Below are 27,615 nucleotides of genomic sequence, written 5' to 3'. Positions count from 1 at the left end.
CTTTTTTTTTTTTTTTGAGACGGAGTCTCGCTCTGTCGCCCAGGCTGGAGTGCAGTGGCCGGATCTCAGCTCACTGCAAGCTCCGCCTCCCGGGTTTACGCCATTCTCCTGCCTCAACCTCCCGAGTAGCTGGGACTACAGGCGCCCGCCACCTCGCCCGGCCAGTTTTTTGTATTTTTTAGTAGAGATGGGGTTTCACCGTGTTAGCCAGGATGGTCTCGATCTCCTGACCTCGTGATCCGCCTGTCTCGGCCTCCCAAAGTGCTGGGATTACAGGCTTGAGCCACCGCGCCCGGCCAATAATATTGTTTCTAAATGATTTTTTAGTTATCTATTTGTAGTATTTCCCTTCATGATTTTCAATATAGTTTCCATAGAATCCTTCATTCAGTTTCATGTCTTATATTTATTACCTTTGTATTTCCAGCAGCAAGGACAGTTATAAGCTTTCTTTCTTTTTCTTTTCTTTTCTTTCTTTTTTTTTTTTTTGAGACAGAGTCTCACTCTGTTGCCCAGGCTGGAATGCAGTGGTGCAATCTCAGCTCACTGCAACCTTGCCCTCCCGGGTTCAAGCGATTCTCCTGCCTCAGCCTCCCAACTAGCTACTAGCTGGGACTATAGGCGCACACCACAATGTCTGGCTAATTTTTGTATTTTTGGTAGAGATGGGGTTTCACCATATTGGTCAAGCTGGTCTTGAACTCCTGACCTCGTGATCCGCCTGCCTCTGCCTCCCAAAGGTCTGGGATTACAGATGTGAACCACCATGTCTGGCCTTAAGTGTTTATTAGATGCTTAGTAATCACTGATCTTGCTTCTGCAATTTTTGCCATCATTTTTCTCTCTCTCGGTCATCTCATCAGTGTATGTGTTATACTGTCTCCCATTTTAATACAAAAATAACTTTGAAGACACCACTCCCCCTCCAGGTATAGTACCATTTCTTTTCACCCTTCAGAGCAAAACTCCGTCAGAGTTGTCCATATATGCTGCTTTCATATTCTCATCTCACTTTCTCTGCTTTTTACTGTATTCATTCTTTTGTCCTTACCACTTCACTGACGACATTCTTGTCATGGACACCAGTGAAATTTATCTTGAGGCCAGCATGGTGGTTCACGCCTATAATCCCAGCACTTTGGGAGACCGAGGCATCTGAGGTCAGCAGTTTGAGACCAGCATGGCCAACATGGTTAAACCCCGTCTCTACTAAAATTACAAATATTAGCTGGGTGTGGTGGCGCACACCTCTAATCCCAGCTACTCGGGAGGCTGAGGCAGGAGAATCACTTGAACCCACGAGGTGGAGGTTGCAATGAGCCAAGATCGTGCCACTTCACTCCAGCTTGGGTGACAGAGTGAGATTCTGCCTCAAAAAATAATTTATCTTGCTAAATCCAGTGGTCATTTCTCAGCCCTCATGTTGTTTTCCCAGCAGCATTTGTCACACTTTGTCATGTTGTCTTTCCTGAAACTCTTTACTTGAGTACTTAACTTTGTTAAGATCACACTCTTGGTTCCTTACTACTATTACCACTACCACCACCAGCAATCCTATTCCTATCCCATTGTTCTTTATCTCAAAATTTGGCAATGTCATTTACTCAGTTGACCTCACCAAAACCTTGGAATCATCCTTAATTATGTTGGGTTTTTTTTTTCTTGTTTAGTCATCAGCAACCAAATATAAAAAATAATTACTTTTTTCACCACCAATATGGCTACCACGATAGTCTTCTTTTTTCTACCTGAGTTACTATAGTTGCTCAACTGGTCACTGTGTTTTGATTCTCCTTTCTGTCCCATATCCCCAAGATTATTCCATATGCAGTGGCTAGAGTGTTGTTGTTTTTTTTTTTTTTTTTTTTAATCAAATCACATCATTCCCTTAGTCATAACATCCCATATGGCTTTCAGCACATGTGGAATAACATCTAGAGTATTTACTGTTGCTTTCCAGGCCTTCTATGGCCTCTGCCTTGCTCTCCTACCCCCTATCTTACTCTGCACTAGCCCTGGGCATTCTTGTCATTTTTTGAAAACACCAGGCCTTCTCCCCTCAGGGCCTTGGCACTTCTGTTCTATCTGCAGTCTTCCTTTTTACTTCATTCTCAGGGTAATTATCTTCTCAGAGATATATCCTTGCCATCATTTCATCTCTTTACCTTTCAGTGTAGTACTTATCACTATAAGAAGGATAGTTTGCAAAAATGATATTGTAGGTCTCTACTGCGAAAATGTAACTTCTATGAAGCAGAGACTTTGTCTTTTTCACTGCTATACTCCCAGGTCTAACACAGTATCTGCCACATTGAAATCATTTGATAAATATTTACTGAATGAACAAAAGGATAATTTGATTCATGTCTTAATGAGTGAATCAGAAAATGTTAAAATTGGATTGTGATTCATATTCTGATTTTCACACAAGTTTTTTTTAATTGTGGTAAAATATACATAACATTAAATTTACCATTTTAGCCATTTTAAAGTGTATTCAGTGGCATTAAGTAATTCATTCATATTGTTGCACAACCATTACTTTTTTCATCTTCTCAAACTGAAACTCTGTACCCATTTAATAACTCCCACTCCTCCTTCCCCTAGTCCTTGGTAGTTATCATTTTACTTTCTGTCTCTATGAATTTGACTATTCTGGGTACCGCATATATGTAGAATCATACTGCATTCGTCCTTGACTGGCTTATTTTACTTAGCATATAATGTCTTTAAGGTTCATCCATGTTGTTGCTGTTAAATATTTTTAAGGTGCATTTTTTCACCAAGTACATATAAATTAATTGTATGTATGCCTTACACCCCTCTTTCATCCGTGACCTTCAAAAAATGTTATAAATGTAATTAACTAAACTTCACAATATCCCTTGTGAAGTCGATAATTACAGTACTGCAAACTGAAGAAGTAATGATAGATTGCCTAAAGTACATAATGAATATATGCCAAAATTCTGAATAAGGACCAGGGTTATGTAGTCCCTGTTGAAAACATTAGACCAAATTTTTTGTTTGTGATGAAATTATTCTAAGTTCTAGGAAAAACCAAGAGCAGTAATCATTATTTAATTTCTCTAAATATTCATAGCAGTGTTCTTTGAATAAAAGAGTAAAATACAAATTTTCTGAAACTTTATTAGTGATAACTTTAGTTATTTGATCTAACTATTTCTTTGACCTCTGTATTATTAGAGTGCATGATTATTTTTCCAGTCTTCATAGCTATAGTCTGAAATTGATTTTTGAAGGTGTGGGTTGGGATAGCATCATGTCTGTTCTTTAGCTATGGTGCTTGAAAACTTTATAAAACTGTTACCTTATGTTTGTCTTGATTGCTGGCTTATTCGAGTGATAGTTTTGTAAAAAAGCAATCTTGTGAGGGTCAAATTATCTGTCAGTTGGGCATTTGTGGGCAGGAACAAAATGGACTCTAATTTTGATATATAAAACTAAAAATTTCTTTAATCAGACAATGTGCTTTAACTTAATATTAATTCCTAAAGGTTTAACGTAAAGCTCTCTGTGGGTTGCTACAATTTGAATTGAATTCCCTAAAAACTTATAGTTAGAGAAATAAAAGTATATATAACTAAAACAACACATAGTTTTTCTCAAATGAAACTTCATTGTATTACTTCACCCAAGTGATTGGTTCACTTTTGGATATTGTGTATACATTAACCTCAAGAATGTTTCAATAGCAGTTGGCAGTGCTACTACCTCCTTCCTCTACTGGAAGCCCATTTGTGGCTCTTAAATCTTTACTTAAGTGAGTAAAGATGTTGAGAAGTGCTAACCAATCTTGAAAGAATAGAGTGGTAAAGTGTGGAAAAACAGGCAGCTTATGTGTGTGTGTGTTTTTAAATTTACCAAGTCTAATAGCCAGTTGTGCTTCATTTCTGTGGTTTTTTTATCACCAGCAAAACAATGAAGTTGTCATCTCAGCTCTCGGTAAACTTCATATAATAAGGCTTTTGTAAGCTGTCTGAAAATTTTGTGATTCAACCTATGGAAATTATACCTTTTTTTAGAGAAGTTTCAGTCACACAGAACAATAAAGACAAGTGATGCAAATGAAGAATGTAATGCTTTTTGATGGAATGCCAGTTTTTTGCAGAAAGGATAGTGTAATTATTGATACCTCTTAGTAATTTATGGAAATGCAAATTTAGTTTCAGTCATAATAGTACATGAGAAAACAAAGTAAAGCAATTCTGCCCAGCTGACCAATGTAAAGCAAATTGCAGCTTTTAAATACCAAGCAATAATAATGCAATCTGAAGAGGTTAAAAACTCAGTTCTCCAAAACCCACGATTCGTTTCCCACAGAAGCTCTATTATACATTAAAGATTCTATGGTAAAATAAACCCATTTCCCCAAACATAAATTTGAAAGACATTTGAAGATGTGAGAATTTCTCTCCCCCAACTTGGAGCAGTTTTATTGAAATGTACATATCCTACCAAATAGAATTGAGGTTTTCTTTTTCCAGTTATAAAAAGTAGAGAAAACAATTTTTCAGATATTTAGGAGCACCATTTACGGTTCAGTCCAGATATGGTTTCTGAAATACATAGTAGTACCATCAGGTATGGTAGCCATAAGCCACATGTGGCTATTTAAATTTGAGTAATTAAAACTAAATAATATTTAAAAGTTAGTTCCTTAGTAACACCAGCAATATTACAAGTGCTCAGTAGCCACATTTCGCTATAGGCTACTGTCTTAGTTGCTATGAAGGAATACTTAAAGCTGTGTAGTTTATAAAGAAAAGAGGTTTATTAAGCTAACAGTTCTGCCGGCTGTACAAGAGGCATGGTGCTGTCATCAGCTCAGCTTCTCGTGAAGGCTGCGTCAAAATATGGTGGAGAACGTCAAAGGGGAAGCTGGCAAAGTGAGAGGGACCAAACCCAAAGGTGTCTTGGCTTTATAACAACTCATTCTCACAGGAACTAACCCATTCCCTAGAGAACCAATCAAGTCTTCAAGCAAGAACTCACTCATTACTGCCAGAGCAGCACGAAACCATTCATGAGGGATCCACCCCCATGACTCAAACACCCTACCTTATGCCCCACTTTCCTGCAATATCACATTGGGGATAAAATTTCAACCTGAGATTTGGTGGGTACACACAAACCATATCCAAATCATAGCAGGTATATATTGGACAGCATAGGCACTGAACATTCCCCTCATTGCAGAAAGTTCTGTTGCACAACCCTGGATAGATCACATTGTCACCAGTTTCCCAGTATATAATTTTCTATTATTTTCAAGTATCCTCCCCTCCTGCCAAAAAAGTGTTGCTTATATCCTAAGCCTGTGATTTTTTTTTCCCTACTAAATAATAATCTTCAAATTTAAAAAGTCAGTATTTGAAATGATTAGCAAGTTAGGGTTTTAGCTGGGCGTGGTGGCTCACGCCTGTAATCCCAGCACTTTGGGAGGCCAAGGCGGGGGGATCATGAGGTCAGGAGTTTGAGACCAGCCTGGCCAAGACGGGAAACCCCGTCTCTACTAAAAGTACAAAAATTAGCCAGGTGTGGTGGCAGACACCTGTAATCCCAGCTACTCTGGAGGGTGAGGCAGGAGAATCGCTTGAACCTGGGAGGCGGAGATTGCAGTGAGCCGAGATCGCGCCACTGCCCTCTAGCCTGAGTGACAGAGCAAGATTCCATCTCAAAGAAAAAGAAAAAAAAAAAAAGTTGTTCTATAAAAATTTTGTTAAACCTTAAAAATAAATGCCAAAATATGTACAGTTGACACTTTAAAAAGAGAATGATACAGTCCTTAACTTCTCCATGTCCGTGGTCTATAATCTAAGATAACAACACTGATACAGTCTACAAATAGCACATGATTTGTGAGATTATTTTTCCTATATAAATTTTGAAAATAATTTTTTTATTGTATAACCATACCTTGAAAAGAGCATAGAGCACACAAAAAACCAACCTGATATATAAATGAATGATTAAATATTTTGTGTTGATTACAAACAAATTTCAGGATTAATCAGCATTACTTCTGTGTTAAGATTGAGTGAAGTGAGAAAAAGCAGATAGATATTCTATTCATTTATTTCGTTGATTCCTTTTACTGAGGTAGGTATGGATGAATGTCCATCCTTTGTAGGTATGTAGTATTGTAGGTATCCATAGTTTGTAGGTATGTAGTATTGTCAAGGAAAGGTTAAAACTTGAGTATGTTAAAATTGAGTACATAAAGAAAGACTTTGTTTTGGGGCAGAGCATGAAGAAAAATAAAGATAGTACATGCTGATTGCTAGAAAAATATTCATAGGATTGCATATCATGACTTAAAATTCTTTTCCCACATTGGTAGGTGGGTAATATTTGTAGATGTTTTCTGGGGGTTAATATTATTGAGATTTTTCTCTATGCATATTTACTAAAACAGTGACTTGTAGAGAAATAGCACATAACCAATACATTAGTTGAATTATGTTTTCATAAAATGTAACATTACTTTTTATATGTGTAATTTGAATACGTTTCTTAGTTTTGAAATGATTTGAAAGAATTACCTTTTGCTCGTAAAAGCCACTTAGGATTTTTATGAGCAGCTTTAAGATTAGTCTGGCTTCATCCTCTAGTGTCGTTTTAATTTCACGTGTTTTTTTCCTCAAGCAATAGCAAGTACCTAGTGAGTCATGTATAAAAATTGCTATCATGAGGAAGGAATGCCTTTACTAGTTTTTTATCCTATGAGCTTTAGTACTTTAAGTAAACTGTATATATTTTAACTGTAGATCTATCCTTAATTAACTTAAAATTTTTCCAAAAAGTCAAAAGTAAAATGGAATTTATATTTTATTCAGATATGCATAGTTTGAGTGTGACTGTTTACAATAGTTGTAATACCTGTTTTGAATCACAGGGTTTTATAGAAGTAGTTTTTTCTTTCACAAGACTTCTTGTATTGACTCTGTTACCATCAAAAGACTTATTTTTGCGTTGATTAAAGTTGAGAGCTTAATATTAGGCAAGTAGGTCCTTGAAAGCAGTTTTTTGGATACAGAGAGAATAATGTATTTCATCTATGTGGCCACTTTCTTTTTTTTTTTTTTTTCTTTTAGACAGGGTTACTCCTTCACCCAAGATAGAGTGCAATAGTACCATCAGAGCTCGCTGCAGCCTTGACCTCCCTGGGCTCAGGTCATCCTCCTACCTCAGACTCATGAGTAGCTGGGTGGGACTACAGGCATGTGCCACCATGCCTTGCCAATTTTTCTATGTTTTGTAGAGAGAGGGTTTCACCATGTTGCCCAGGATGGTTTTGAGCTCATGGGCTCAAGTGATCTGCTTGCCTCAGCCTCCCAAAGTGCTGGGATTACAGGCGTGAACCACCCGCGCCTGTAACTGCCTTCTGATCTGATTTGGTATGATAGGGGTAGAGAAGGTTAGTTTAGAGAGAATGTTTCCTGTCTTATCTTCTTTTACCCCTCTAACATTTTTACCCCTCTAAAACTGTTCAATATGTTTTCCTCTTTGGAAATCTTTCTTCATGTGCCTTTATTCATTGTATTTTCTATGTCTGTACTTCTTGAACTTAAACAAAACAAAAAACCCTGCAATTCCACTTCTCTTATTTCCCATGGGCCCTACTTACAGGTCTCTGCCAAATTATGCTGGCTGTTCTGTTTTTTCTCCATATTCCCTTGGTGAACTCACCCACAGTCTTGGCTTGAACTGTACTTTTATGTAACTGATTTTCAAATCTTGGACTCTTCTAAATTTCTACCTGCTGGTGGGAAGTATCTTCATTTGAATGGCCTGTGGTAACACTGGCCTGCCCTACTGTTCTAAACAAAAGTCACCCCACCCTACCACTGCAGATTTCTTTCATTATGTTAGTGGGAACCTTTGAAGTAATCTTTCACTCTTTTGCTATCCTTGTTCCTAATACTTAGTTTAGCATGAAGCCCTCTGGTTTCACCATTTAAGATTTGGGTTTCCCATTCCCTCTGCGTTTTCTCATCTTCACTATCCAGACCCTCGTTGTCGTACACCTTTAATTCACTACCCCCGCTTTCCCATCACCCCCTGCCTTGCTTTTTTTTTAAGCTTCCCAAATGCTTCTTGCAGTGACTTAAAAACGCATACCAAGTTGTTATGGCATATTTTCTTTAAATAGGTAGTAATTCTTGCAAGAGTTTTTACTTAAACTTTCTTTTGGCTCCTTTGTAGCTCTTGACATAATGCTGGATGCAGTAGGAACTTGATAAGTACTTGTTCACTCATTCATTCAGCAGCTAATTAGCTATTGGGTTCCAGGTACTATATCTTCCTTCAGGAAGTTAAAGCTGACAACAGCCTCTGGTGGTAAAGAAAGGCCTCTCTGAGGAGGCGGCATTTGTTACGATACCTGATTGAAGTGAGAAAACCAGTCCTATGAAGAGGGCAGAGGGAAGAGCAAGTGTCAAGACCCTGAAGTGGAACAAATTTGATATGTTTGGGGATTATCAAAAGGGTGCTTGTGACTGGAACATGGTAGAAACAGGAAATGCAGTCAGGGCACAAGGTAACAGAGGGCCTATGAGGTCATGATAGTAAGCATTGTGGGTTTTATTCTAAGAGCTGCTAAAGCCATTGTACGGTTTTGAATAAGGGAATGATGTGATTTGATTTACTTGCTTTAAGAACAGATGTAGATACTTGAGACCGGGAGTTTGAGACCAGCCTGGGCAACATGGTGAGACCCTGTCTCTCCAGGAAAAAAAAAAAAGAAAGAAAGAAATAGTGACACACACCTGTAGTCCCAGCTACCCAGGAAGCTGAGGCAGGAAAAAAAAAACAAAAAACTAGAAGTAGGGAGGCTATAATCGTAATATAGGAGAGCCAGTAATCATGAACTAGTAAGGTAACTAGCAGTAATAGTTTTTGAATTAAGGACAGAGTGAGGAAGAGTAGTTGGTAGGGTGGACTAGGTGAAAGGTCAGAGGTAAAAGAGAAACCAGGAAAAGTTCAGTTCTTTGTGTTTAGACAAGTCATGTATCATTTCTAAATTCTGTTTTCCTGAAGTCTATAATAAGGAATATCTCTTTCCTGCCCCTTTAAAGGAATCATTATGAGGATCTGATGAAATAACACCTGAAAGCCCATTAGGAAACTTAAAATGCCATAACCATGTGTTACTTTTTAACACTAAATGTTTAAGGGCTCATCTCAAATTAGACTTGTTAATAAAGAAATTTCCAGGCCGGGTGCGGTGGCTCTTGCCTGTAATCCCAGCACTTTGGGAGGTCAAAGTAGGTGGATCACTTGAGACCAGGAGTTCGAGACCAGGCTGGCCAACATAGTGAAACCCTGTCTCTACTAAATATACAAAAAGTTAGCTGGGTGTGGTGGCGCACACTTGTAGTCCCAGCTACACAGGAGGCTGAGGCACAAGAATCGCTTGAACCCATGAGGCAGAGATTGCAGGGAGCCAAGATCGCACCACTACACTCTAGCCTGGGTGAGAGTGAGACCCTGTCTTGAAAAAACGACAACAAAATTCCAAAAATTTAGATTTCACAGGGATAAACTTGAAGCCATTTATAGCTTAGGAAATATTTTTTTCCTCTTCTGAATTATTCCCAGTGATATTTTCAATCTTTTGATAATTTTGTCACTTCATAAACATTAGCATGTGGTAATATCTCCAGTATTAAGTAGATGACATTTTGGTTCTCATCTGTACTGATAATCATAGACAGAAAAGTATTTATAAATAATACCTAATTGTATTCAGTTTGTGACATATTTAAGATATTGTTTTGCTCTTCTTAGTACATAATTTGAAGACAAATAAAACTTGTAACCCAAATGTCCTATAGTTTATTTTTTAATATGTTATGTTCACCCTAGGGTGTTGGTGATTATAAACAAAAACATGACCTGCCATACTATAATAAATAAACTCCAGTCCTTTTATGCTTATTTTTGTCATGCTAATTATATGGACCCTGATACTGTAGGTTAATTTCAGTATGACTTATGGCATCAAGAAAGACACAAATTTTGAACAAACTTTTTAGTTTCTGAAATTTCTTAAGTATGCTTCAGCTGATTGCTAATTCTGTTTTCCTATTGCAGGTTTTCCAACAGTGATGTCACAAGATTGACCACATTGATCACAGTAAGACCAAAATGATAGTTAAGCTTTTAAGGAAGTTTGGTTTTCTCTGAGAATGAGAATTGACTTAGAAAACATTTATAATTTGAAATTATTATTTCTTTTGCTAGCCAGTTGAATGCTAACATTTTAAATGAATCATATCTTATATTTCTAGCTAGTTATTTAAATACTTTTAAAATATTGCTTTAAAGGATTTAAAAAACATTTAAAATGAAAATTACTTTTAATTTACAACTGAAATTATAGGCCTAAATATACTAAATTATTTCAGTGTGAGTTAAACTCTGAATGTCATCTGTTTTGAGTTTTTATTTTTACTAAAAAATGGCAGAGAGGTTAAGGTGATTCCACATTAGGAAATACATATAAAAGTAAATTACTTGAGATTGTAATGAATTATTAAGGAAAGATTATGAAAATGTAGCCTTGGTAGGCTGGGCGTGCTGGCTCACGCCTGTAATCCCAGCACTTTGGGAGGCCGAGGTGGGTGGATCACCTGAGGTCAGGAGTTTGAGACTAGCCTGGCCAACATGGCAAAACCCCGTCTCTACTAAAATACAAAAATAGCTGGGCATGGTGGCACACACCTGTAATCCCAGCTACTCGGGAGGCTGAGGCAGGAGAATCACTTGAACCCGGGAGGTGGAGGTTGCAGTGAGCTGAGATTGTGCCACTGCACTCCAACCTGGGCAATAGAGAGACTTGGTCTAAAAAAAAAATATATATATATATATATACACACACACACACACACACACACACACACACACACCCCACATATATATAGCCTTGGTAGAGTTTTTAGGTATCTTGCTTAAATTTTTTATTGATATCTATAGGATTTGTAGAGTCTTCCAGATATGGAGAGTTTTTTGATAAAGATGGTTCTCTTAAGGAACTAATACTTTTAAATTTTAAGTGTTAATTTCTGTTGTGTATAAGGACATATATTACCTAAAGAAAAACTTTAACAGGGCCTTTATCCACATTAGAAAATTCTAAGTGATAAAATCTGAATTACAATCATGAACTTTATATCATTTTTTAAAAATTCTCTTAAATAACATAAATTTGTACTAAATTATTTACTCCATCATCCTGCTGCTTCTTTAACTGTTTTAATTTAACTCATTAAATCCAGAAGTATTAATTATTAGAAGTATAAATTCACATATAGATAATGTTTGTATTTATGCTCAATGTTTTTTTTTTTAACTGGTTCATTTGTTAAGTTTAACATTTTGCAGAGGCTAGAGAGAAATTTTATTTTTAAAGGCTTTATCATCATAATTTTGTCTACTAATACTTATAGCATATTTATTCATTTTCCTAAGGCAGCATTTTAGCTTTCTTTGATTTATAGCTCTTTCCTTGTTTGTTTTTTCTTAATTAGAACTTTATTGCCCTAACTGAATATTTTATAAGAAAATATTGACATATTTCTATAGAAACCTTCTGTTCAGCATCTAGTGCTTTACAACCAAAGAAGTTAACTTTAGCATTAAATGAAACCTTTTTTAAAATTGAAAAATGCTGACTCCCACAGCTTATTTTTATTTTAAATTTTTTTCCCACAGTTTATTTTTAGGGTAATATTAAGAGAGTAATTAATTGCAACTGATCAAAATCCAAGAATTTCAGGAAGAGAAGTGATATTTAATATTATTAGATGTTAAATATCAGTTAAAGAGTAAGAAGTGTTCATTTGAGAGGTTCATAAGTGACTGATACTAGAAACCTTAACTTTGTAATGTCACTGTTGTGAGGCCTTTGCCAGCCCTTTGAGTTAAGAAAAGAGGGTAGATTTCAACATTGATTCAGGTCGAGAGTACTAGTGAGAGAGTAGTTCAAATATATGTTTACCATGTGGCTGGAATAAAATGAGGCCAGGAAAGGGCTGATTTATCCAAAGGAAGTAGAGAGGTCAGGAGACTAGTCATAGATACGTAAACTGGTATAATGAGATGACATAGTAAGAACTAAAGGTAAAATGTTATGGTTAGAGAAGGGGATTATATTATGGGCTGTTTCAGAGCTGAAGTGTAGTAGGTATTTATATATTATGTAATATACACTTTATATATGTTTTAATCAAAATTTGCAGAAGTCAGGAGAATTTCTGTTTTTTTCTTTGATGTCACAGTGTATATAAATGTCAAAACCTTTTAACTGATCTCCCTTCTTCCTGGCCATTATCAATTCCATTGAAACTTGTACACAACTCCCAGTTTAATCTAATTAAAGCATTGCTCTGTTCCTTTTATTTCTCTACTTGAAAACGTGTGGTGGCTTCTCCTTTTCTGTGTGATCAAATCCAGACCTTCTAATTTGGTATTTAAGATCCTTCCTCAGTTTGTCTTCAGCATATTTTCTTTTCTTTCTTTGTTTCTTTTTTTTTTTTTTTTGAGACAGAGTCTCACTCTGTTGCCCAGGCTGGAGTGCAGCGGTGCAATCTTGGCTCACTGCAACCTCTGCTTCCTGGGTTCAGGTGATTCTTCTGCCTCAGCCTCCCAAGTAGCTGGGATTACAGACACACGCCACCACGCCCAGCTAATTTTTGTATTTTTAGCAGAGACAGGGTTTTACCATGTTGGCCAGGCTGGCCTCGAACTACTGACTCAAGTGATACACCTGCCTTGGCCTCTCAAAGTGCTGGGATTACAGGAGTGAGCCACTGTGCCCAGGCTGTCTTCAGCATATTTTCTATTATTCAAGAATAAGAACGGTATACTCTACCTATTGTGGACTATGTTCCCTACCTTGGATACACGTTTTGGCTCCACACTTACATTCATGTTATTCTCTTTACCTGGAATATTGTTTTTCTTTTCACACTTAAAAACAATTTCTTCTGGTGAAATCAAACTTTCTCTCTAATACCGTATCCACATATAATCATCTCCCTGAGGTGTTCCTTAATCATCCTAGTTCTCTGTTCCTAATAATTTGGTAATGCTTAATTTTTATTACTCCGGTGTTACTGATAACATAATTGTATTTAGGATACTTACTTTAGTACACATCTTCTTACTATATTCAGCAAATGTTTGTTGGCATTCATAATAAACCAGAAAGTGCTAAATCAATTACTGTCTTTAGTGTTATGTTAAAATTGAAATAAGGGTATTAATACATTAATATAATTTAACCACAGGAAACAGGGTGGATAGAAAAGAACTTAGATTTTAGAACCAATAGAGTTCAAATACTAATGTCACTGTGTACTAGCGGTGTGACTTCCAGCAAGTCAGCCTCTTTGTGCCTCAGTATCTTCACCTATAAAACAATGCATTATTTGAATTTAAAAGGATTATGAAATTTAAATTCAGTTTTTTTTTTAGCTTTCCTCCCTCTTCCTGATAGAACTTTATGGCTTACTTCTTTACAGATACACAAGGGACATGAAATCAACCATAAAGATCAGTGATATATCCTAAACATTCAAATTTACCTTATTTACAAATTGTAGCCATTTTGTCTGTTTTAATAAATAGATTTCTACATTATGTATATTAGTGATAACTTTATTGACTTTCAGCAAGTTTCAGCAAGGAGGCCAATTAGACCTGTTAATGTTCTTTTATTTGAGGAAAAGGGAGTGACAACTAGACAACTAGACAGACAACTAGAATGGCAACATCTTAAACAACCGGAATGAACTATAGAATAGTTTAGAGTAACTGTGCATTCCCCTTATGTAATGGGTGAGAAAATCAAGGTTTAGAGAGCTTGAGGGAAAGTAGTGCACATAATAGTTAAGGACATGGACTTGGGGTTAGAAAAACCTTTGTTTTTGTTTGTGTTCTGCTACTTCTGTAGCTGTTGTGATCCTGAGTCAATTTCTTAGTCTAAGACCCAATTTTTTCTTTTCTAGAGTAGGGATAATATTATTATGTCTGGAATATTAAATGAAACATTGCTCATAAAGCACTTAGCACAAAAGATGGCACATACTAAATTTTTCTTAGCCTCATCATACTCATCAATATCTGTAAAGTTACTTTTCTAAAATTACGTGATTTGAGAACTTGGACTAACCTGACTTTGCTTTATCCTGTTAGAATTTTTACTGTTCTGTTTTGTGATTAGTTCCTACTTGATTAAAGATGTCTAAACAGCATTTATAGAAAGTATAATAAAATAATTCAGAGGTTATTTTCTTAAATCTCCCTTAATCCTCTGTCTTCTCTGAGTGTATTTGTGCAGTTTCATTTACATGCAGTTTTGTTTATATGTAATTTCATTATTAGAGTGGCTATATTTTATCTTCCAATATTCTTACTTAATATTTTACTATATATTTAATAATCTGTCACGAGGCAACCTTTTTTTTTTTTGAGTCTAAGTCTCACTGTCACCCAGGCTGGAGTGCGGTGGCACGATCTCAGCTCACTGCCAGTTCTGCCTCCTGGGTTCACACCATTCTCCTGCCTCAGCCTCCTGAGTAGCTGGGACTACAGGCGCCCACCACCACGCCCAGCTACTTTTTTGTATTTTTAGTAAAGATGGGGTTTCACCGTGTTAGCCAGGATGGTCTTGATCTCCTGACCTCGTGATCTGCCCACCTTGGCCTCCCAAAGTGCTGGATTACAGGCGTGAGCCACCGCGCCCGGCCGGCAACCTTTTAAATAAAGTGACTTTTTCTGTTCTTACTAAAATTTCTTGGTTGGGCACAGTTGCTCTCATTCCTGTAATCCCAGCACTTTGGTAGCCCAACATGGGGGATTGCTTGAGCCCTGGAGTTAAAGACCCACCTGGGCAATATAGTGAGACTTTGTCTCTATAAAATAATAAACAAAATCAGCTAGGCATGGTGGCTCAAGACTGTAGTCCCAGCTACTCGGGAAGCTGAGGTGGGAGGATTGCTTGAGTCCAGGAGTTCAAAGCTGCAGTAAGTCAAGATTGTACCATTGTACTCCAGCCTAGGCTACAGAGGAAGAGCTTGCCTCAAAAAAGAAAAATTTTTTTTTCATTTTTCTTTTTGGTAATTTTATTATGAATATTACTTAAATTTTGTAGAGATACATCTCTCCCAATAGTAATACTTAATAATTGAGATTTAGAAGGAATTGCTATATAACGTTATAGTGTACATACTGTCAGAAATATTGGTGTTAGATAGTAAATTTAAAATGTCAGGTACCTACCACAGAGAAGATATAACCAAGTATGGCAATGATTGATAGTTGTCCCTAATACTGATTTTCCCCCCTCTTCTAATTTTTTTTCCCAGTATATTACTACCTAGAATAAAAACATCATTTCCCCAGTCTTCCTTGCAGCTAGATATAGTAATCTGACTAAACTTTGGCAAGATATATATAGGCAGAAGTAGTGTGTGCAGCTTTCAGGATGTGTCCTTAAAGGAATGGGTGCACATCCTCTTTTTTGCCCCTTCCTCCTTGCTGGCTGAATTGTGATCATAGTTGAACTGTGAGTGGAAACCCTATACTGAGAATGAATAAAGCAACAGTAAGAAAGAAAATCCTTACTAACATAATGTTACACTGTCCATACTGGCCTGCCTATCCCTGTACTTCTTTGACATGACAGAGATAAAACTCTGTATTGTATGAGCCATTCACTCTTGGGCTTTCTGTCACTCGTGGCCAAAACTAATCCTGATAGACCAAGATAGCTTGACGAAGAATGTTTATGCCATTGTGGCTGGGTGCGGTGGCTCACGCCTGTAATCCCAGCACTTTGGGAGGCTGAGGTGGGTGGATCAGGCAAAGGTGGGCAGATCACTTGTCTGGAGTTTGAGACCAGCTTGGCCAACATGGCAAAACCCCATCTCTACTAAAAATACAAAAATTAGCCAGTCATGGTGGCACATGCCTGTAGTCCCAGCTGCTCAGGAGGCTGAGGCAGGGGAATTGCTTGAACCCGGGAGGCAGAGGTTGCAGTGAGCTGAGATCGCACCCCTGCACTCCAGCCTGGGCTACACAGCAAGACTCCATCTTAAAAAAAAAAAAAAAAAATGTTTATGCCATTGTTAAAATGTCTTTTTTTTTTTTTTTTTTTTAACATCTCATTTGTTTTATTTGAACTCTACTGTCTCCATGGTCTAAGTCAAGCTTGTTCATCCTATGGCCTGTGGGCCACATGCAACCCAGGACAGCTATCAGTGCAGCCTAACACAAATTTGGAAACTTTGTCAAAACATTATGAGATTTTTTGTGTGTGATTTTTGTTTTTTGTTTTTTAGCTCATCAGCTATCGTTAGTGCTACTGTATTTTATGTGTGCTTCAACACAATCCCTCTTCATCCAGTGTAGCCCAGGGAAGCCAAAAGATGGGACAGCCCTGGAAGTTTTAGGAGAAGAATGGAAAGGGAAATGATTCATTCTGTCTAGCAGAGGGGATCAAGAAACGTTTACAGAGGAGTGAGACATGTGGTCTAGATTTTTGAAGTATAATGTAGACGAGAATCTAGAAAGAGGAAATAGGCATATAGACTTGAAAGAACATATGTTCAGAGACATGTAGATGTCTTAGTGTTTGTTTGTTTGTGTGTTTTCAGAGAGAGTCTCGCTCTGTTGCCCAGGCTGGAGTGCAGTGGTGTGATCTCAGCTCACTGCAACTTCTGCCTCAGCCTCCCGAGTAGCTGGGGTTTCAGGCACATGCCACCATGCCTGGCTAATTTTTATATTTTTAGTAGAGCTGGGGTTTCATCATGTTGCTTAGGCTGGTCTCAAACTCTTGACCTCAACTAATCTGCCCGCCTCGGCCTCCCAAAGTGCTGGGATTACAGGCATGAGCCACTGTGCCTGGCCTAAGTTTAATACTGTTGAAATACAGCATTTGAGGAAGTAAATGAGCCTAATGGTCAGCTGTCATAGGAATTTATAAACTAAAAACTTTAGTAAGTGCTAGATACCTAGTGATGAGTTATTTTATTGTAAATAATTTTAATATTTTTTATTGCTTTTCCATTAAATTTTAGTGGGTTCTTTTGTTTGTTTGTTATGTTTTTATTTTTAGAAACAGAGTCTTACTCTGTCACCCAGGCTGGACTACAGTGGCACAATCATAGCTCACTGTACCCTCAAACTCCTGGCCTCAAGCAATCCTTCCACCTAGGTTTCCCAAAGCATGGAAGTTACAGGTGTGAGCCACTGTACTTGACTATCATTAAATATTTTTAATAAATATATTTTGATAAATGTGTTGAGGAATGAAGAACAAAGCTAATATTTATTTATCCACTGATTTTTTAAGATGCTAGGTACTTATTTGAACCTTTAACAATTTTAAAAGACGTATCATTACATTTTACAGATGCCCAAACTGAGACTTGGAAAGGTCAAATATCTTTCCTAGTGTGTTATAAGTGATAGTTAAGTCATTATCTGAAAAGCGCAAAAAATAGTCATTTCCAGAACAAGTTTACTGTGTACTATCTGACCTTTATTTTTCACTTTTCTAGTACCAAAAGTAGAGTTATAGTCAATTTTAAAATATCTGTAGTAAAATATAACAGTAATAAAACCGGAAGTGAAAATCTTTTTAAGAATTTCCATATTTTATAGCAAATAACAAATCTAAAAGTGTTAAAATTTTTAAATATAGTACAGTAAAGTTATAAAATACGTCTTAAACATTTTTTACAGAGTCTGAATATTTTGAATAGTATCTTCAAAATTAGTATGTAGCAGCCATTTAAGTTACTTCATATAAATCTATTTCCCATTGCTATTCCTAAATGTATATTTGGATGAAAGAAACCCTCTGTTTACTTGTACTGCATTTTCTCATAAGTTGTACTGTTTTAACATTTAACAATTAGTGGAGCTAAAAGCATGCATGATGTTCTCTGTATGAGTGGCTGCATATATAAATAACACCATGCTGCACAGATTCAAGTTTAACTTCTTTTGAACAAGTCAAAATGTGTAATGTTACACAATCCCTTGATTTAAAGATAGATTCTTATTTATCAGAAAACTCTAAATGAGCTACTGTTTAACAAATCTGTCTCTAAAAAAGAAACTTTACAGATCTAGGAATAATTATAGAAACATGAGAGAATATAAAATGAAAACCAGTTTTCTGCTGTGGTTTGATGTTTTCATATTGTAATCAGCAGTGTCTAGCATGTAGACTAGGTAAATATTTCCTGAATTAAGGTAACTTGAAAGTTAATCTGGCTAGTAAATTGTTTTCTTTCACTCACACTTTGTAGAACACTAATGCACACTTCTGCTGTGAAATATAAGAAACGTTCGTAAGGGAGTGGATAAAATATAACTGTAGTCTGCAGAAACTAGAGATGAGAAAATGGGTGATGTACACTGAGTTATGGGTTTGTGATATTTAACCTCTTTGTTCTTTTTATATAAATATACGCAGAAAAAACCATGGAGGAGAAAGAATTTTGACAAAAATGGAAATTTTTTTTGTTGTATAGTATCAAAAGTTTGCGTGTCATGAATGTTAAAAAGAAGTTTAACTGATACAAATATTCCTGAAGCTGTCCTTATGTGAATGCATTTTTAAATGCATTTTAAAACATTACATCAATGGGTACATTTGCATCAAAATGTAAGATAGTATGTGTAAACTGTACAACATGCAGAGTATGCTGTTGATTTTGCAAGTAGCACATCTAATACTTGCAATTTTATTCTCTGATTTTCTTTCTCCTCAAAAGAAACCCGTCAGCTTTTGTTCATAAAATTCATGATTTTTGTCTCCTCACTTGCCTTACCACTGAATATTTCCTTACCACTGAATATTTCCTGTGTGTCTTTTTTTTTTAAACTCTAGAAGCTTTATATTTTCAGTGTCATCTTTATGGAAAGGAAATTTCAGAAAACGTAGACACTTGGCAGTAAACTCAAATATCACAGTTCATTTCAAGTGTTACCTCCTCCATAAAACCTTTGGATCCTTTTCAGTTGGAATTAATCTCCGTATCATTTCTGCCTTTCAATTTGTTACTTCTGTTATAGCAATTTATTTCAACACAGGGTACATGGACCTGAGTGTGCAAATGTATTTTCCACAGGGAGAAAGGGCTAAAATTTTCAATGTTAATATAAAATAAATTAGTGTGAGCATATTCTTAGATCATGTGGTATGCCATGCCTACCTTATAACCAATTACTACCATGTTTTTTCAGGGCTATGATTATGTTAGTCTAATGAGAAAAGAACAATAGATTTAATATTATAAGTGGTTCACTTGTATTAGGTGAAAGTCTGATGACATCAGAGTGAACTAAAAGTTTTACAGTCATTTGAGTAGAAACAAATGATATTAAATCATTTAGGGCATACTAGATGTATAGTTCATCTTCACGCTGCTGATTACCCGAGACTGGACAATTTACAAAAGAAAGAGGTTTATTGGACTTACAGTTCCACGTGGCTGGAGAGACCTCACAATCCTGATGGAAGGAAGTCACGTCTCACATGGATGGTGGCAGGCAGAGAAAGAGAGAGAGCTTGTGCAAGGAAACTCCTGTTTTTAAAACCATCAGATCTCATGAGACTCATTCACTATCACGAGAACATCGCACGAAAGACCCGCCCCCATAATTCAGTCACCTCCCACTGGGTTCCTCCCATGACATGGGAATTGTGGGAGTTACAATTCAAGATGAGATTTGGATGGGGACACAGCCAAACCATATCACTAGACTTATAGGCATGTCAAACCAAAATGTAACTGAAAAATAATGGAGAAATAGCATCAGTACCATTTTTATGTTGACTATAATAATACATTTTCACGAAAACATTGTATTCGTGAACACAATACACGGTTTTTGAACTGTGTATTTGAACTGTGTTGTTTGTAGCTTTTATGTGCCTATTTGGAAATCCTTTTGGTATTATATTTGAAAGAAGATCTGGAAGCCAGAGGAAGAGTTTATCCTTATCCATAGCTTTATTTTTCTGTATTTCAGTAACAATATAATAAGTCAGTGGGTGGAGGGTGTTTCACAAAACCTTTTTTCTGTCTTCATAAGGGGTTTATACATAGGTTAAGTTTCAGAAACATTGTTACAGAGTCCTTATAAACCTTATGTGATGATTGTGTGTTCAGTTGTTTCACCTATTAGGCTATAAACTCCTTATAATCTAGTAAAGCCGTAGATTATATTTTATATAATATATATATATTAATGAAACATCCTTGCAGTTTCATTAGAGTCTGTCACAGTACTTTTTCCTAGTAGTGACCCAGTAAATATCTATGCTGCAAACTTGGCTTTGCTGGTGTGCAAAGTATAATATAAGGAAAATTAGTGACTTTTTTTGTCTTTTAGTGTGTAACTGGAATGTATAGTACAGAAAACAAAGAGATAGTATATATTTTAACCATTTGATTCATAGGTGTTAACAGATTCCTCTTTTTGAAATTAAATATCTCCTAGGATTTTGATCACTTACAGTGTTGTATGCACTACCTTAATTAGATAATCAATTTTTGTTTTTTTCTTAGCTGAGATCTGTAGAGTGGCGACAGAGAATGAATGATTTCTTGGGAGGGTAGAACTGAGCAAGTAGATGTAACCAGAGTACTTCAGGGAACAAGACATCGCATCATTGTAAAAATGTAGTTTTTTATATTAGAGCAGATTGAGAACATTGGTTCATCAGGGAAGTGGAGAGGCAGGAGAAGGGACTGGAAAGAGATATGGGAAGGTACTAAAGATAACATTTTCCGCCTTGGGGCTATTGCCTAAAGTTACAGTGCCTAGACAACATTCCTTTTAACTTCAGTGGAAATAAAACTGGCATAAATTAAAATCCTCTCGAATAATATAGTAAGTACATTTTACTTTTCATATTCTGTTATGATAGGTTTTTGTATAATGTTGCCACAGCAGAGTTCAGCTGTCTTGCTAACTTTTTCAGTGTCTTATTTCCTACTTAAATTGCATTACCTATTCCTGAATTTCAAAGCCATTTAAATGTAGCCTTGTCCCTATCTACATAAATTAATTTCCCTCTGCTTTCCAACACACATTATTTTATAGTCAAAGCACTCCTTTAGCCACAAATACAAATATACTGTCGATTTTGTCAGAATGTCTTTTTCCACATATTTCCTTTTCTTGAAGTGCTACTACCTCTCCTTACCCAAAGCCAATACATTCTTCAAAGAGGTCTTGTAGTCTTTTGTGATAAATGTGACCTTCATTAAGTTCCCTTTCCGCTCGCCATTTGATCTTTATCTGTAGCTCCCCAGACCTCTCTTTTAAATTGCAGAACCTCCATTTGCAGCTTTCTATATAGGATTGGTACCTGGTTATCCCACAGACATGTAATTCAACCTGTTCAAAATTGAACTGATTTTCTTCTAATTTTCCAGAAACCTTTTCTTCTTTATATATTCCCTGTATTAGTCAATGATATCAACATCTACTTAGCCACTCAAGGTAGAAATATGAGTTATCTTCAGCTTCTTCTTCACAAATTCATATCTAAGCTGATGTCAAATCCTATTGATTCACTATATGCAATGTAATAATTAGTGGAATCCTTACTGTGTGCCAGGTACTAATCTAAACATTTGACTGGTAGTAAATTAATCCTCTTAACTTTAAGAGTTAGATACCATTATTATCACTGTTTTACATAAAAAATTATGTACTTGCTAACAAAAGTATGTACCTCCCATAGGAGGCTGTCCAGCCAAAGGAAAAAAAAAAAAAAACCTAAATTTGATCAAGCCTAATTTACAGGAAATAAAAGGGACACAAGGACATGTTAAATTACACTGGGGGATAGAGTCAGGAAAATCCAGACTGTGGAAAACTCTAAAGGGCAAAGAACCTAGTTTCTTGAGCTAAAAATAGTAAAGAAGGAAAAAGAAAAGATTGGCTAGAGCATTTAGAGATTAAAAGAGACTTGAGTCATCATCAGCCAGATCCAATGTACGAATTTTATTTGAGTCCAGATTCAAACAAACAGGCAATTTAAAAATACAAGACGAAATGTGTACATCGACTGAGTGTTTGATATTAAAGAATTGTTGGCCAGGTGCAGTGGCGCATGCCTGTAATCCCAGCACTTTGGGAGGCCGAGGCAGGTGGATCACGAGGTCAAGGGATCAAGACCAGCCTGGCGAACATGGTGAAACCTTGTCTCTACTAAAAATACAATAATTAGCTGGGCGTGGTGGCATGCACCTGTAGTTCCAGCTACTCAGGAGGCTAAGGCAGGAGAATCACTTAAACCCAGGAGGAAGAGGTTGCAGTGAGCCAAGATCACGCCACTGCACTCCAGCCTGGTGAAAGAGCGAGACCCCATCTAAAAAAAAAAAAAGAATTGTTAAGATTTTAGGTATGATAATAATTTGGGGCTATTTGTTTATAGAAAAAGCATAAGTCCATACCACAAAAGGATAAGCATCTCTGTCAGAGGCAAAGCTTGAGAAAAAAATAAAGTGTATTCATTGATCGCTTATTTTACTCAGTGTCTCTGATAATAAAGGATTTGCTAAAGGAGGTGATAGAACATTTAGCCTGATAGCATTATCATGCATAAAATAAATTTTTATTATTTTACCAATTCATACTTCTTCTGCAAACAAAAAGATTATTATTGTGTCATACCTCCTCAATAGTCAGTGTTTGTTTCACAGAAATATAGGAAATAAGAATTAAAATTTTTAGAACCTTTATAAAGTGATAATGATAATAATAAGTAATAGTCAACATTTGAGTGATTAATTATGTTCCAGGCAACCTGTCATGAGTTTATAGCTTTAATTTATTTCATCCTCCAAACAACTTTGTGAGGGGGAGGTATCATTATTCTTATTTTATAGGTGGGAAAACTTAGCTATGAAGAAGTTAAGGAATTTTCCCAGAGTTACATGGCAATTAGTGAAGTTTAGGATTCAAACCCAGGCATTTGACATGGAACCTGTGTCTTTATTGTTAGGCTGCACTGCTTGTCTTTTACTATGATACTAGGTGCCGGCACACCTGGCTTATTAATCTTATTGAAGATTCCTTGTACATAAGAACATAACAAGTTGCCTTTCTCTTGCTGCCTTCAAGATTTTCTCTGCGGCTTTCAATAGCTGATTATAATGTGTCTTTGTGTGGATCTCTTTGAATTTATCCTGCTTGAAGTTCATTGAGCTTGTTGGATATGGATATGTAGATTCACGTCTTTCTTCAAATTTGGGAAGTTTTTATCCATTATTTTTTCAAACATTGTTTCTACTCCTTTCTCTCTGTCTTCTCCTTTTGGCATATCCATAATGCATATTGGTTCACTTAATGGTGTCTTACAGGTTCCATAGTCTCTGTTCACTTTTGTTCACTCTGTTTTCTTCCTATTCCTTAGACTGAATAATCTCAATTGACCTATCTTCAAGTTTGCTGGTTCTTTTCTTCTGCCTACTCATATCTACTGTTAATCCCTCTAGTGAATTTTTCATTTTAGCTATCATACTTTTTAACTCTGTAATTTCTATTTGGTTCCTTTTTAAAATTTCTGTTTCTTTATTGATATCCTCATTTTGTTCATACATTGTTTTCCTGGTTTCCTTTCATTCTTTTGTCTATGAGTTTCCTTTTGCTCTTTGAGCATATTTTAGATAGGGAATCTGTTGCTAGTAAACCTGCCTACAAGAAATGCCCTAATGGGAGATCTTCAGGCTGAAATGAAAGGAACCTAGACAGTAACTTAAAGGCATCTGAAGAAAAGTAACTCCAGTTAAGGTTATTACTCAGATAAATAGGAAGGGAACATAGCACTTTGAAGGAAAGAACTAAAAGCCTATATGACTGGAGTACAGAGAGCAAGGATTGCGGTTTGAGGTAAGCAACCAGAAAATACAGGACATAGTAGACCATAATGAAAACTTTCATTTGTTTAATAATAAGGACTTTTGGCTTGGTGCAGTGGCTCACACCTGTAATCCCAGCACTTTGGGAGGCTGAGGTGGGCGGATCGCCTGAGGTCAGGAGTTCGAGACCAGCCTGGCCAATGTGGTGAAACCCTGTCTCTACTAAAAATACAAAAAATTAGCCAGAGATGGTGGTGGGTACCTGAAATCCCAGCTACTTGGGAGTCTGAGGCAGGAGAATCACTTGACCCAGGAGGCAGAGGTTGCAGTGAGCTGAGGTCATGCCACTGCACTCCAGCCTGGGCAACGGAGTGAGACTCCATCTCAAAATAATAATAATAATAATAATAATAATAATAATAATAATAATAATAATGACTTTTGTTTGTTTGTTTACCCTAGAGCAATGGGAAATGTTTGAAGTATGTTTAAATTATCAACAACTTGATTTTCATTGAGGTTTATAGAAGTTAAATAACTCTCTCAAGGTCATACAGTGATTAAGCGGTAAAAGAAACGTCATAATCCAGGAATGTTTGGATCTAACATCTGTATCACCCCATTTCTTAGAAATACAAATCCAGGAAATGTGTAGAACATTTAAAGGCTGAAGTTTCTGTGACCTGACATTATTATTTCAGCAGATGAATGCCTACTATGTTGAGAGATGTGATTTTGCCCTTTGCAAATGTAGTCACATTTACATTAATTTTGTTAGCTCTGCTTGTGACCTGTTACTTCTCAGTAAAGAGGTGAACCACAGTGTTCCACAGTGAACATTAGCATAAAGATGTGTTTGATCTATTCTTATGATTTCTTCTACATTTCAGTTCCTGCTCTCTAAGGTAGAACTAACAATAAAGGTACTTATATACTAGATAGTTTCCAAGTATCATTTTGTTTTAGACTTATGACTATTAAGTAACTGCTCCTTGTTGACATAACTAGTACTAGTTGTAACTAAGATTCCAATTCATATTTCACTAACTGAAGACCATGCTGTTTCTACTACAATACTCGCAAAGAATATAAAACTAACTTGTGTTCAAGAGACCTTGGTATGGATATTTAGAAATAGAAAACATCATCCTCAGTGCATACTTTCTAGTTGATTGAATGACAGAAACAGGATTATGAAAGAAAAGAATTCTAGAATCAGCTAGCGTGTGCCCTGAGGTGATCTTATGCAACACATTCTTCAACCCACTTATATACTGCCAATCTCTCTCATTTAATTATCTTTATTTTTGTGTACCTCAGTTATAGTATTGATATTCAGTAAGGGAAGAGACATAAAGAAAGCTATCAGATGGAAAGTTGTTTGGTCTCAAAGATTCTGCCTGACAGCACATTCCTAGGTAGGAATTTTTAGCCATTTATTCATTTAGTCATTATATTGTATGCTTCACATACTGTCACTCATTCACTCATTTATTCATTCTACAAATATTTATGGAGTGCCGCTTATGTGTTTCCACTGTCTAGATATTGGGATTACTGTGGTCAATAAGATGAAGTTTCTTCTGTTATTAAGTTTACTTTCTAGTGGGGAGAAGTAAACAAATATATAAGTAAAATATTCTCAATTATTGATAAAAGCTCCAAACAGGGATGGAGGAAGGAAAATGTGATAGCATATACAGGGAGTAAGGTAGAATTGAGGGCAACATACATAAAACAGTCAAGGAAAGTCTCCCTGATGAGGTGACACTTGTGTTGAGAAATGAATCACCAGAAAGAGCCAGGTGTCACATTGTGAAAATCTGAGGTTATAGTGATCACAGTGCCAATGAGGCTGGAATGTAGTGAGCTGTGGGAATAAAGGTAGGCAGATATAAAAAATAATACTTTACTGGCCGGGCGCGGTGGCTCACGTCTGTAATCCTAGCACTTTGGGAAGCCGAGGCGGGCAGATCACGAGGTCAGGAGATCGAGACCATCCTGGCTAACACGGTGAAACCCCATCTCTACTAAAAATACAAAAAATTAGCCGGGCGTGGTGGCGGGCTCCTGTAGTCGCAGCTACTCGGGAGGCTGAGGCAGGAGAATGGCGTGAACCCGGGAGGTGGAGCTTGCAGTGAGCTGAGATCGCACCACTGCACTCCAGCCTGGGCGACAGAGCGAGACTCCATCTCAAAAAAAAAAAAGTTCTTTCTAATGTGAAGTGAAGCCACTGGAAGATTTTTTTTTTTTTTTAATTAAGAAAAAAACAAACAAACAGGGTCTTACTATGTTGCCCAGGCTAGTTTTGAACTCCTGGGCTCAAGCAGCCCTTCCATCTCAGCCTTTGACTCCAAGTGCTGGGATTACAGGCATGAGCCACTGTGGCTAACCTGGAAGATTTTTTTGGTTGATTGATATTAATACACCCTCCCCCACCATGTTTAATTTGAGAATGTTTCATATTCAACTTTTCTCCTAGTGGAGGTTTTTATGGAGGACACTAGTACATAAATGGTATTAAAGCATTATTATAAATTCTTTATGCTGTGTATGAATTTATATTTTTAGTTGCATTCTCCTGTGTTGCCCCTAAATTATTTGCTCTTGCTAGCATATTTAAGAAAATTCCATTATCTTGAAGAGAAATTCATGGTTATGATTTATTCCTTGATTTAATAAGCACTGTGTGTTCTTTTTGAATTACTTACTAAATTTATAAAAGTAGAAAATGCACTGCTCTTCTTTTCTTCATTAGGAGCTTATCGTCTACTGGAGAGACAGACACATAAACTGGTCATTATGGCTGTGGTAGATGGCATGGTAGAGGTGTATGTTTAATGTTTTTTGAATATAGAAAGCATGATATGATCCTTATGGGTAGAAAGGGCCACATCAAAAATATTCAGTCTATGGAGATTCCCCCCCTCTGCATTTTGAAGCAGAGTATAGGTATCACTATTTGAACAGTGATGCTGATGCTGCAAAAAATCTGTAAAAAGAGTTTATGTTTTCCAACTTTATAGGGAAATAAAGTAGTATCTGTCTTAAGACGAGTGAAAAAGTTGAATTCTTTTGGAAGTAGAGAGTGAAAAAGCGTTATGTTGCATTTTGTTACTGTTGTCCTCTTCCCCTTCTGTTTTCCCTCATCCCTTTTCTTTTGTATTTGTAAGTTTACACGAGGTGAGAAGATAAAGTGTTACAAGTTTTGAAGGAAGGCTTGGTAGCAAATTTTGCCACTATGTTTTTTGAGTATTGGGTGGTATGATTATAAACAAAGAAATTGATTTATCTCTGATCGTGTGATAATGTCCTCCCTTGGTCCTCAACTGGGTGCCTAGATCTTTCCCCAATTCAAAACCCTACGTATAAATATACAATGTTTTTTGCCATAATATTAAGCAGGCACTTTCATAACTAAGACATACCAGAGTGGTATGAGAATGCCTGTACAACTGGAATAGGCAACATGACCATAGAGAAAATGATGTGATTTTTTAAGTGTGTTTGCTGAGAAGCAGGAGGAAGGCTCTTGGAAAGTTAAATCTAGGCAGATTCCTAAAATAAAAATGCAGTTACAAATATATGCAGAGTACCACATGCAAGGATTAAATCAAAAAAGACTGTGGTGTGCAGATATTTCATATGTACAGTGAGTATTAAAGAAATGATTAAAAAAAAAAAACAGCAGACG

At 36.5% G+C, this 27,615-nt stretch overlaps 1 protein-coding gene across 22 annotated transcripts in view; it reads left to right on the top strand.

Annotated features, from left to right (window-relative positions):
- BAZ2B (bromodomain adjacent to zinc finger domain 2B) overlaps positions 1-27,615 on the top strand; it is a 430,125-nt gene that overhangs the window by 149,689 nt on the left and 252,821 nt on the right. For all 22 annotated transcript variants that reach the window (XR_003309384.2, XR_003309383.2, XM_026454040.2 and 19 more), the window contains one exon: positions 10,120-10,162. The gene's annotated coding sequence lies outside the window, so the exon portion shown is untranslated. The remainder of the gene's footprint in view (positions 1-10,119; positions 10,163-27,615) is intronic.

This window comes from Piliocolobus tephrosceles, chromosome 11, assembly GCF_002776525.5.
Source record: "Piliocolobus tephrosceles isolate RC106 chromosome 11, ASM277652v3, whole genome shotgun sequence".
NCBI classification, from domain to species: Eukaryota; Metazoa; Chordata; class Mammalia; order Primates; family Cercopithecidae; genus Piliocolobus; species Piliocolobus tephrosceles.
Note: the sequence above shows the minus strand (reverse complement) of the source record. Positions and strands in the feature narration are given on the sequence as shown.